Here is a 12,890-nt window from a genome sequence, read left to right as displayed (position 1 = left end):
GTGAGGATTCTTGTGAGATTAAAAACAAGGTATGCAGGGTACTCAGCTTTGTGTCATTTTAAATATCATTTTTTAAAAGTAATTCTTAACCCAAGTGGGAGAAATGAAAAATCTGATTTAATTACCCAGGTTCCTAGATGACCCAGGTTGCTAATGTAAAAAAAAATTGCACAGATGGATATTATAACATTAATACTATACCGGAGAGAACTTTATATTTGGATGGTTTATTCATAACATAGTTTGGCAGGACCATCAGGTCTTTATTATGGGCATAATCATTATTTTATTACATTTTACTTTGTTTGTTTATTTGTTTATTTATTTGGGCTGCGTTGGGTCTTCGTTGCCGCTCACGGGCTTTCTCTAATTGCAGAGAACGGGGGCTACTGTTTGTTGCGGTGCGCAGGCTTCTCATTGCAGTGGCTTCTCTTGTAGCAGATCGTGGGCTCTAGGTGCGTGGGCTTCAGTAGCTGTGGCTCGCGAGCTCTAGAGCGCAGGCTCAGTAGTCGTGGTGCACGGGCTTAGTTTTTCCATGGCATGTGGCATCTTCCCAGACCAGGGATTGAACCCATGTCCCCTGCACTGGCATGTGGATTCTTAACCACTGCGCCACCAGGGAAGCCCTATTTTATTATATTTTACTTTTGATGAGAAATGGAAGTACTAGAATGTGAGACAATGTATCTTTAATTTGTATGTTTCTACTAAAGAATTCTTTCCAAAAACTGTATAAAATACAAATTAAAGCAAGTTTTATTATCCCAGCTTGTTTAGGACAAACCTTTTTTTTTAAATTTCACCTTCTACTTGAGAAAAGTCAGATTCATCTTCACAGTTTGTGTTAGAATTAACCAGTGAGTTGTGTTGAACAATTGTCTATCCTCATGACCTTCTCTGTTATCCCATGCTTTTATCCTCTCCTTACAACTCTGAGTCTATTTTTTTCTTATAAGCTGTGGCTTATTCCACAGACATTTACATAATATGACTTTCAGAATGACTTTAACCCAAGAATACTCTCTTTCCCCTTCATTGTAGATACTTCATCAACTCACATCAGTATATTCAATTTACATCAATATATTCAATTTGTGAACTAGGGAAACTTCAAATTAGAAGAGGCTTACAGAATATGAAATGAAATCCAACTGGTAGAAATATCAAGATATGGAGACTTCTCTATTTTATAAGAATGCCCTTTATACTTTTGTATACTTCAACTCTTAGAAATACTATTTATACTTAAAATTTTCTTCCCTGATTTCCAACTATTAATTGATTCAATTAATAATTAATCTGTTAAATCTTACTAGGCTGTGGAGAGACTGAAATAAACTAGACAAGTTTATTCCTTATCTTCAAACATTACACAAACTCGAAGGAAAGAAAATGAATAAGTTTGTAAGGATAGTGGATATCATGAAGGAAATGAAATGAAGGGTTGTTGGAACATATACAATAATTAACAGACTTAACCTAGTCTGAGTTAACAGAAAATATTTACTTAATATTTTGCCTCTTTTTATATTTTTAAGAATTTAACTGAAACTTTTTTTTTTTTTTTTTTTTTTTTTTGTGTGTTATGCGGGCCTCTCACTGTTGTGGCCTCTCCCGTTGCGGAGCACAGGCTCTGGACACGCAGGCTCAGCGGCCATGGCTCACGGGCCTAGCTGCTGCGCCGCATGTGGGATCTTCCCAGACCGGGGCATGAACCCGTGTCCCCTGCATCGGCAGGCGGACTCTCAACCACTGCGCCACCAAGGAAGCCCTAACCGAAATTCTTTATCCTGAACTTTTTTTTTTGGCATTTATTTTTCAGAACTCATCATTGTCTATATATCTACCCCAATTCCTCTGTATTATAAATAAATGTTCATTTAATTTGTCATTACCTAAATATGCTTAGAGTTTTCCCATGTCCGGACCGGTGTGCCTAAGTTTCTGTACTCTATTTACTGAAATCTTGCTTGTTTTTCAAGTTACAGGTCAAACTTAGACCCCTACGAAAAGAAAACGGTTTTTCTACTTACAACACTTTTGAAACAAAATGTGTGAATTTTCCACACCAAGTAATTCTGATTCTCTGTGGACACCAACTGGGTGTTCTATCATTTAATTTAATTCTGGCTTTAACCATTTGGAATCAGCACAGACCCCACAGATTAAGGGCTCAATCCGACAAAACTGCCCCCCACTTCAAATGTCAATGGCAAATAGTGTGTCCCCAGGGTACCCACACTTCTGTCTGACTTGGCTATAAATCAGGGGCTCCCACAAACTCCTCCTCAGGTTTAATAATTTGCTGTAATGACTCACAGAATTCAGGAAATAGGAAACTCTCCTATGTTTTCTGATTTCTTATAAAATATTTTTAAAATATATTTAAATATCCAGATAAAGAGGTGCATAGGGTGAGGTCAAGAAGGGTCCTGAGTGCAGGAACTTCTGTCCCCATGGAGTAGGAATGTGCCATCTTCCAAGGTTTCACCAACTGGAAGTTCTCTGAACCCTATAGTTTAGGGATTTTTATGGAGGCCTCATTGTGTAGACATGATTGATTAACTCAATTTCCAGAGGACTGGGGGGCAGGTCTTAAAATTCCAAGCTTCTAATTATAACTTGGTCTTTCTGGTGACCAGCCCCCATCCTGAAGCTATTCAGGAGCTCAGCAAGAGTCACCTCTTTAGAAAAAAAGATGCTCCTTTGAGCCAGGACATTCCAAAGGATTTAGGAGGTTTATGTAAGATGCTCCTATTATCCCCATCTCTGTGGAAATTATAGGGGTTTTAGGAACTGTGTCAGGTCCAGGGGCAGAGACCAAACAAATGTATTTTTTATGTCACACCTACCTAAATTTGTCCTGATGCAATATATAAAATATATACTTCGTTATGGAAGACTTTTTCTGTCATTTATTACACATATCATATATTATATGGCGTGTGTGTGTTTTTTCTTGTGCATTTCAAAATCTTTGTAAAGACTGGTCAAGCTCATATTCTTTGGTGCCCCCTCTCCCACTGCATGTAGCATGGTATCTTAACTATAATAACTTTATGACAAATACAGGCTAAGAATTATACTATGATATACTATACTATATGATATACTATGAGATACCATAGCCTAGTGGAAACAATATAAGGTTGAAATGAGAATAAAACACTGGGTTTAAATCTCAATTCTTCCGCTTATTAGCTGTGTTATATTGATCAATTTACTTAAACTATGAGAGTAATTTTGGAATACTGTTAATATAATCTATATTTGGGAGACTGAAACTGGAAAATTGCATATGAAAACAGTCATACCAGCACATCATAAATATTCACAATAGTCTATATTTTTAGGGACCTCTGCTTCTGTAGTCAAATGGTTATGTGTTTGTGAAAAAAAGGTATAGATTATTTTTTGGTGATTCTACTCAAAGGTTAGGCTGCTCCATGGCATGGTGGTGAAGCAACTCAAGTAAAAATTTATTGAAAATAGAATATAAGCATTAGGAGTATTTTAAATTTCCTTCTTTATTCTCCAGAAACAGATTTGATTTCATATGAAAGGCTAGCAGCAGGATGCACAGTAAAATAGATTCACAACTCTCAGTAGTCTGATCAGATGCTATTTTTTTTTGAGGAATGCAGAACATTCTCAATCATATCCTACAGCTCTGCCTTGCTTCCCAACCAAATATCTTTACTGAAGCTGTGCAAACTACTTCATGTGGAAAACAAAAAGACTCAAAAAGTACTCATTTGGCAATTTCTCTCTTGGCTAAAAGATTTCTGACATTTTGATATTTTCTCACTTTCTATAATTTGACAAAAAAAATTTATATTGATTTATTGGTTGGCATTTTTTTCTGCTACTACCTAGAGATTTTGAAAAACAATGACAACCATAGACGACTGTTTACCTATGGCTCTATCAGCTCATCTGGAATATTTTGCAAACCTCTAGTAAAAGTTTCTTTGCCCTGACCTTTAGTGGCCTAAGCTTTATCAATAGATTCCTTGTCTTTTCTTGAGGACAGGAACTGTGTCCTAGCACAAGTCAGCACTGGAAAAACGTCAGGTCAGAATAAATATTGTTGATATAAGATTAAAAACTAAATGAATGAATAATGATAGGTCCCTGATATTTAGAAAGAACTCACTACTTATAAAGTAAATCCTAATTTTTTTCTGGACTTATCTATTAATTTAAGAGAAGAAGACAGTAAATTAACAATGCATGTACAATGTCTTATATGCTGAAAGGCTTTCTGTCACTTATCTAATGTAAGCTTCTGAGAAACTCTGTGAAATAGGTACTGCTATTATTTAGACTAACATAGAGATGATGAAAATGTGGCAAAGAGAGATTTAACTAACTTGATCCAGTTTGTAGGTGGTGGAGGTGTTCGTCAATGGACTGGGTCCCTCGTAATACCTTCCTGCACCAGCCATTGTAATATTACCTGAATGAAATCTTCTTTCCCATACTATTCCTATGCTGCCTCAATGGAACAAAGTCCCATATCTTCTCTGATTTCTCCCTTCTCTGATCTCAGAGACCTTGGAGATCTATACCATTTAAATTAATACTTGACGTTGTTTGATTATACACAGTCTTCTATTTTCAAGTTCCATGTTTTTCCCCCCAAAGACAGTAATTTCTTCAAGACAACTGAGATGCTTAGTTTAATGCAGAGAAGAAAGGAGCAGTTAATAAGTACATGCAAATGTTTAAATGAAGTGAAATTCAACATCAAGAATATAGAAACAACCTTCAACCAAGTTAGTAAAGAGGAGTTGACGGTGCTCTGAATAGTATTCATTAGTATCCGTAAATAAAACTGGTTTCATGATTTTTGTTTTGGCAGAAACATCATGGATAAACACATCTATTTTTATTTTATTTTCTATTGAAGTATAGTTGATTTACAATACTGTGTTAGTTTCATGTGTACAGCATAGTTAATTGGAAAAAAAGAGAAATAATTAGAAGGGAATTTCTTTATCTTCCTTTAATCAACTGACAGTTCACTAGTATCTGTAGACTATTCATGCTACTTGTTTTTCTTCTTGTCACCGGAGATTCAGTCTTTGTACTCCACCTGGGCTCTATAATCTATCCAAAATTTTCACCTTCTCACAATCGCCATTATTAGCACCCTGGACCCAGCCACTCTTAATTCTTTCTTGGATTACTGTGAAAGATTTAACTGATAACTCTGCTGCCCCCTAAAATCCATTTCTCCACAGAAACCAAAATAAGCTCATTTAATTCATCCATCCATTGATTCACTCATCTATTCATTGATCCACTCAACAAATATTTATTGAGTGCTTACTCTGTCAGGCACTATTTCAGGTACTGAGGATACAATAATAAACAAAACCTTTACCATGATGAAGGTTGTATTTTAGAGGATGAGAAACAGAATCACTAAGTTAAATGTGTTATATATAACATATATGATTTATAGCTATGTGTGACATCTATCTACATTATATACGTAAATCTTCATCTATATCTGTGCATGTATAAGATAAGAAAAAGTACAGAAGGGGAAAAGGATTTAGTTGGCATGCCCAGGAAAAGCTCCACAGAGAAAGTGACTTTTGAGTTAAGGTCTGAGAAAAAAAAGGTATCTATTTGGGAGAAGAGTAGTCTATGATTACAGAAGGGGCAGAGGCAGGAAGAAATTTTAAGGGGCACGGCAATAATTATAACGACTCTATGGTCCAGACTGCTGGTGATGAGGGTGGCATGAAGTGGTCAAATTCTGGAGATATTCTGGCAGAAATGACATGAGTTATAAAAGAAAGAAAAATAAATAAAATAAGATAACCACAATTTTTAACCTGGTTAGCAGGAAGCATGGAGTTGTCTTTAAGGTGAGAAATATTACAGGAATAGCTGGTCTGGGAGAAAATATCAGTAACTCAGTTTTGAACAGATTTAAAATATAGTAGGGGTTCAGACAAATGGATATACAGATTTGGAGTTTAAGGGAGAAATCAGGACTTGTTATGAACTAAATGTTTGGTTCCTTTTCTCCCAGTTCATAGATTGAACTAAAATAAAGTATACAAATGATTGTGTAATGATATATTATAGAAAGAAAATCTGAATAAAATAAATTATATAAAGAACAGTATTTATCCACTGAGTTGCCTTTCAATAGTAACTGTGCCCTTTGCTTCTGAGACCTGTTGAACACTTCTTTCAATTTTTAAGGATGAATTCAATTTTTAAGGAGAATCACAAAGATTAAGTATATTAATGTTCTTGTCTTTATATTTTATCTAGTATTTGACAGACTATATTTATGTCTTCCAGATTTAAATTATGGGGTCTTTCTCCCATGGGCATGAAGTATGTACCTGCTATTCACACCTAACTGTTAGAACTGCCTTATACAAGAATACGATTTTATCTTTCACTGGTTATCTAGAAAATTTTGCCATATGGGTTTTGAAAGATAACACTTATCTAGAATCATTAGTTACATTTTGAAAAAGAAAAAAATGAATTGAAAAATGCATTAGTCAAAATGCAGTCAGATAGACAAATATGACTTTTAGGTACCAAAATCCAAGCTCAAAAATAAAAATGAAAACTCAACAGCAAAAATGTTTTATTCACTACCTATTTTTAAATTCTTAGATATTTGGAAAATTTATAAATTAATTTTTATATTGTCCTTTTAGCTGATAATTTATTATTTTGTAAATATAAGGCAAAGCTAATCTTCTTTGGCTTCATTTTTTTTTTTTTTTTGAAAGCTTCAGGCCTCATTCTAGCTGACAACTTTTGTTATATCTAGCTCTATGATGTTAAGGTTCAGAGGCATATCATCCAAGAGTCTGGCTAATGAGAAAGCACAAAGTTTCCCCCTACTTAGATCAATGACATCCTTTCTTCCTCACACTAAATGAGGCCACCATGTAGCAGAATGATTACCTCGCAATGACAGTTGGGTCACTAAAACAGAGCATCCATGTAAACACTGGTACATGGAAAAATGTGGAAAGCTGGCAAAGTGAGGCATTTTTTACTCTACCATTAGAATGAGCATTTGATTTCATAACGAGTGCTAATAAAAAATAAAAATTTGACCCATTTTGGTGCATTTTTTCATTAAAAATGGAATGTTTCTTGGTTATGATGTGAAAATGTCTTTGATGAAAGACAATCTCTTTGTACATCCTTTGAAATATCTGTTTTCTCAAAATGCCATTTCTTTCATTAAATTAATAATTTGGTAACCATTGCTTTACCTTAGGCAAATAACTGTATGTCTGGGTCCAACTCTCCTCTGTGAAATTGTTTGGAGAACTAATAGAAAAAACTAGACACCCGTGTGTGTGTGTGTGTGTGTGTGTGTGTGTGTGTGTGTGTGTGTTTGACAATATTTATCATAGTAAACATACTGTCTAGCATATAGTACAAGGTTAATAAATGCTAATCCCCATAAAGGCTCTCTTTAGCAGCTGGTAAAAATCAAATTTATTTCCAAATATTTTTATCTGAACCCAGACATGATCCTAGTTTGGAACATCTGAGCTGTGATATGTAAGACACTTTATATTCCTCAAAATAAATTCCCTGAATCAATATTATCAAGTTCTTGCCGAAGCTCATAAAATGAGATACTGAGTACTTTGTGCTTATAATTCAGAGTAATTGACTGAAGATTATTTTTTTTGTAAGAGAATTCTGGTCAGTGCCGATTCCTGGATTCTTTTGCTCTACGTTTCACTACAATTTATGTTGCTGAAGCACAGTTACTGAGCCAGACTACAACCTTTCCATGTGACTCATTAAGGGTATTCAATGCTCAACTTAAACACATGATGAGATTAAATCTGCTAAAAGATGATGGTGTGCTTTCTAAATTGATTTAGGAAATTGCTTAAAAGAAATTATTCCAAAAATTCAACCATCAACAGGATGAACTAAACCTAGATTTAGGGTGAGTAAATGGAAAGATTAGCAGAAAATACCTAGATATAAGTGATAAAGTGAGAGAAATCAGACTACATTAAAAAGAACATTAATGATGATTTCAGGTGTAAAAGTAAAATTCTTGGTCCATAAATTCCACTTTGTTGAGACAATATATGTATGTACTTTAGATTTCCAAATTTTCTCCACAAATAATTTATTTTCACTTGTCTGAGAACTTTCTACCAAATCATGTAAGGAATTTTTTAAAAAGAAAGTATTAGACTAGAAAAAAAATGATCAGGATGACACTCAACATGGCAACATTAATGCTGGTCTAGGTGAATGAGGCTCTAAGAGATCAGAAGAAAATTTGGAAAATAACGTTTGTTACAATAAGTTCTATACTAAGGAAACACGAGTAACCTAGGGAAGTAATATGTATTCTATTATTAGAGGAATTCAAGAATAGGTTAGATAACCTGGGCCAGACTCTACCACTCAAGTAGTCTATGATTTCTTGTGCAATTCTCCAGATAATTGTGGATTATCAGTAGCAATATTACATAGATAGTTGTATACTGATCCAAATAGAATACTATTGTGAAAGATTCTCTTGATGGGTATTAGCATTTTTAAACTGCTTTATAAGCCTTAGAAAGATCATAAAGTATATGACAGAATGCATAGCCCTTACAAAGAATCACATACTAGATATTCATACTTCCTAAGGATTTAAAGAATGCAAATAAAAATAAATAAATAAATAAATAAAGCTACCAAGGCTTAGAAGATATTGGAGTTGGTTGCCTAACCCTTCAGAAGAGATATATATGATGATGATTTCTGGACAAAATTAAAATAAGATGATCCTGTGAAAGACACTATTGTATCCAATTTACCAAATGCTTAAAACCAGAAGGAAATGAAGAATGCATAGAAAATACCATGCATCTCTAGTAGTGCATTTACCTTGAGGCTGCATTTAAATAAGACTCACTTTTGTGAGTTTAAGTTCAGTTGTTTAAGGAATGATTAGAGCTCTCTGAAACTATCTCTCAGTAGCCCGGGAGGGGTTACCAGATTAAGGGGCATCAGCCTGGTCTTCCCATGGTACTGACAAGCACCAGGTATCACATAAACATATGCTATTTAGAGCAACACACACTATCCACAGTTTACAGTAAAAATCACTACTCATTTAACATACAATCAAATTTATTACCCTTTTCCAGTTTTCCTGGTTTGTAATTTCTGCCTTGCTGTATTTCTTCCAATTAAATCTCAGTAAACTTTTTCTTTTGAACCTTGATGTCCCACCTCAAGTTTGATTCTCAAAGATATTTAGCCAGTGAACCCTAAGCAGTGTATTTTTGCTATTTTGGGTACCTTAAATCTTATTAAAGGTCTTTGACTTTTTGACTAAAACCAGTTTCCACCAGTCTAGTGAGTAAAATAAGAAAAATATTGGGTAATATGTATCAGCCTTTGGGGAAATACACATATTCTTCAAAGTAAAGAAGACATTTAAAAATAATAATACTTGACTTTGACACAGGGGTAGCCCACCATGTGAACCTTAATTGTTTTTTAAAAAATCACCCAAGGGCCCACACAGAAAGCCAATTAAAAATGTTATTTATGAGTGGCCAAATTGTATCATAATTAATTCACTAAACCTCATGAACTTAAGAACCCCTTCGAAGCCTATTTACTCTTGTTATACATGTAATTCTAACCAGCCTTGCTATTTCATTGCTTTCAAAGGGGTAAAGAAGACACAAAAATTCTTATAAACATTGGCAATGGTCAAGAAAAGATGAGACATAATATTTGTTTTCGTTTTTTTCTTTTCCCAAAAAGGGCACACGAGTCCAAAATGGACTAGTTTGGAGCTACTTAATACTCTTGCTTAAAATTCTTAAAAAGTTACCCATTGCACTCAAGAATGAAATGCACATATTGCTTTCCTAACTTTAACATAACCTATCTTTGGCCCACATCTTTGAGCTCATTCATATCTTCCTTCTTCTCTTTCTCTCCATCCTGCCCCTTCCTCTTTTTCTCTCTCTCCTTCTTGTCTTATCCTCCTTCTCTCTGTCTTTCCCATTTTTCTCCAGACACATTGCCATTCTTACTCTTTTCAAACATCACAAGCTCATTCTCACCCTAGTGTCTATGCAGCATCTGTTTCAACTCTTTGAAATTACTACTCACTGTAATTTTTACATGGCTGGCTTTTTAAAAAATCAGATATCAGTTCAATGTGTATCAGAGAGAACTTTCATGATCACTTTATCAAGAATAGACACTCAGTCACAGTCTATCATCTCATTGAATTTTAACTTCATTGTAAATTTTGCATTTACATGTTATTTTTGCCAGAATATATGTTACTGTGATTTATGAGTTTTCTCCTTGATCCCTTCTCCTCACTACCCTCCACCAAATAAAATGTTGACTTCATAGGGACATCATCTTCTTTTACCTTGTTTTTCTCTTATTTTTCAGAGCCAAAAGTAATTTCTTTACAAATTATTTAAACAGAAAGAAAAATGTCTCAAAGGAAATAATGCTCCCAACAAACTTAAAACAGCCTGTCGAATATTTCAGACTATGATAATCTTTAATTAGGTTGACTTTTGAAAATAAACTTTTTATTTTAGAATAGTTTTAGATTTACCATCAAAACTACAATGAGATATCATCTCACACCGGTCAGAATGGCCATCATCAAAAAATCTACAAACAATAAATGCTGGAGAGGGTGTGAAGAAAAGGGAACCCTCTTGCACTGTTGGCGGGAATGTAAATTGATGCAGCCACTATGGAGAGCGGTATGGTGGTTCCTTAAAAACTAAAAATAGAACTACCATACAACCCAGCAATCCCACTACTGGGCATATACCCTGAGAAAACCATAATTCAAAAAGTGTCATGTACCACAATGTTCATTGCAGCTCTATTTACAATAGCCAGGACATGGAAGCAACCTAAGTGTCCATCAACAGATGAATGGATAAAGAAGATGTGGCACATATATACAATGGAATATTACTATTAATTTGTCAGAATTAAATAGCAAACATTAATACATTATTATTAACTAAATTCCATACTTATTCACATTTATTTAGTTTGTACCTAATGTCCTTTTTGTGTTTCATATCATATTAAATTTAGTTGCCATGTCTTCTTTGGCTCTCTGTGACAGTTTCTCAGACTTCCCCTTTTTTGATGACCTTGAGACTTTTGAAGATTAGCAGTCAGGTATTTTGTAGAATGTCCTTCAAGAATAATTTTCTGATATTCTTCTCGTGATCAGACTGCAGTCTGAGTTTTTGTGAAGAAAACCACAAAGGTAAAGTGCCATTCTCATAATATCATGTCAAAGGCATACGCTATCAACAGGACTTATCATTATGGATACTGACTTTGAGAGACTGGTTGAACTAGTGCTTTTTAGTTTCTCCACTGTATGGTTACTTTTTTCCCTATCAATACGGTATTCCTTGCAAGAAGGTCATTATCCACAGCTCATACTTATGAGGTAGAAGTGATGCTCCACCTCGTTGAGGGGGAAGTATGTATGTAAATTATTTGGAACTCTCTATATGGCAGATTTGTCTATTCTCCCCCATTTATGTATTTATTCAATCATTTACTAAATCATTTTTATCATTGATATTTATTTTGTACTTTGTAATATAATTCATACATTATTAATTTTGTAGCTCAAATTTGTGCCAGCTTTGGCCATTGGGAGTTCTTTCAGTAGGCATATTATTTACTTTTTCTTTTTTTTAAAATAAATAAATAAATTATTTTTGGCTGGGTTGGGTCTTTGTTGCTGTGCGTAGGCTTTTCTCTAGTTGCGGCACGTAGGCTTTTCTCTAGTTGCGGCAAGTGGGGGCTACTCTTCGTTGCGGTGCGTGGGCTTCTCATTGCGGTGGCTTCTCTTGTTGTGGAGCACAGGCTCTAGGTGCACGGCCTCAGTAGTTGTGGCTCCTGGGCTCTAGAGCGCAGTCTCAATAGTTGTGATGCACGGGCTTAGTTGCTCCGTGGCATGTGGAATCCTCCCAGACCAGGGCATGAACCTGTGTCCCCTGCATTGGCAGGAGGATTCTTAACCACTGCACCACCAGGGAAGTCCTACCTTTTCTATTAGAGTTCTTAACCTTAATTATAGTTATTGGAAATTCCCTGCCCGATAATTCCAAAATCTTCATCACATCTGAGTCAGATTTGATGACTTTTTATACTTTCAGACTGTTTTTTATTAATTGCTACTGTATGTTTCACCTTATCGTTGGAAGAAGAACATGGTATTTCAAGTAGTAGAAACTGAAGTATGTTTATCTGGCTAGTGCTGGGCTGTTTAGTTTTTGCTACAGCTGTAGGTTCTAGAGGCTTCAAATTACTCTAGAATCTTTGTCTTTATTTTTAAAAATTTTCCCCACTTGTTGTCTTTAAAATTGCTTGACAGCTCCTTAAATAGAGTCTTCATTTTGCAGCCCTGTAAGCTTTAATCCTCTGTATACTGGAGCCCTATTGGTGGCAGGAAGGCCTGGGAGAGGTTCTGTGCTCTATTATCTTATGACTGAATCTCAGTTCTGTAGAGGGAATGTGTACCTAGATAGTGGCCTTAAGGAGTATATCTTAGCTTCTCCTTTTTCTTCTTAGGTGAGACAGGGAGATTAGAGGCGGCTGGAGACTGAGAAATGCTAGTCTCTCAGGTCAGATAAGGTTCTATTAGAGTAGTTTTACCTTGAGAGTTGGTCTTTGTTGTGGAGAATGTTCTGCAAGTATTTAACAGCTTTACTTTTCCCTTCTCCTTGCCTCAGCCTCAAGGGTATCATTTTTGGTTTTTCACACCCTAAGAATCAGGTGAGGTTTCTGGAGGTAAAATCCAGGAATAGTTAAGGGCCAACTGAGACTGAGACCACCCCCGGCAA

The sequence above is a fragment of the Kogia breviceps genome, chromosome 7 (genome assembly GCF_026419965.1).
Source record: "Kogia breviceps isolate mKogBre1 chromosome 7, mKogBre1 haplotype 1, whole genome shotgun sequence".
Taxonomy (NCBI): domain Eukaryota; kingdom Metazoa; phylum Chordata; class Mammalia; order Artiodactyla; family Physeteridae; genus Kogia; species Kogia breviceps.
This window is presented reverse-complemented; position numbering follows the sequence as displayed.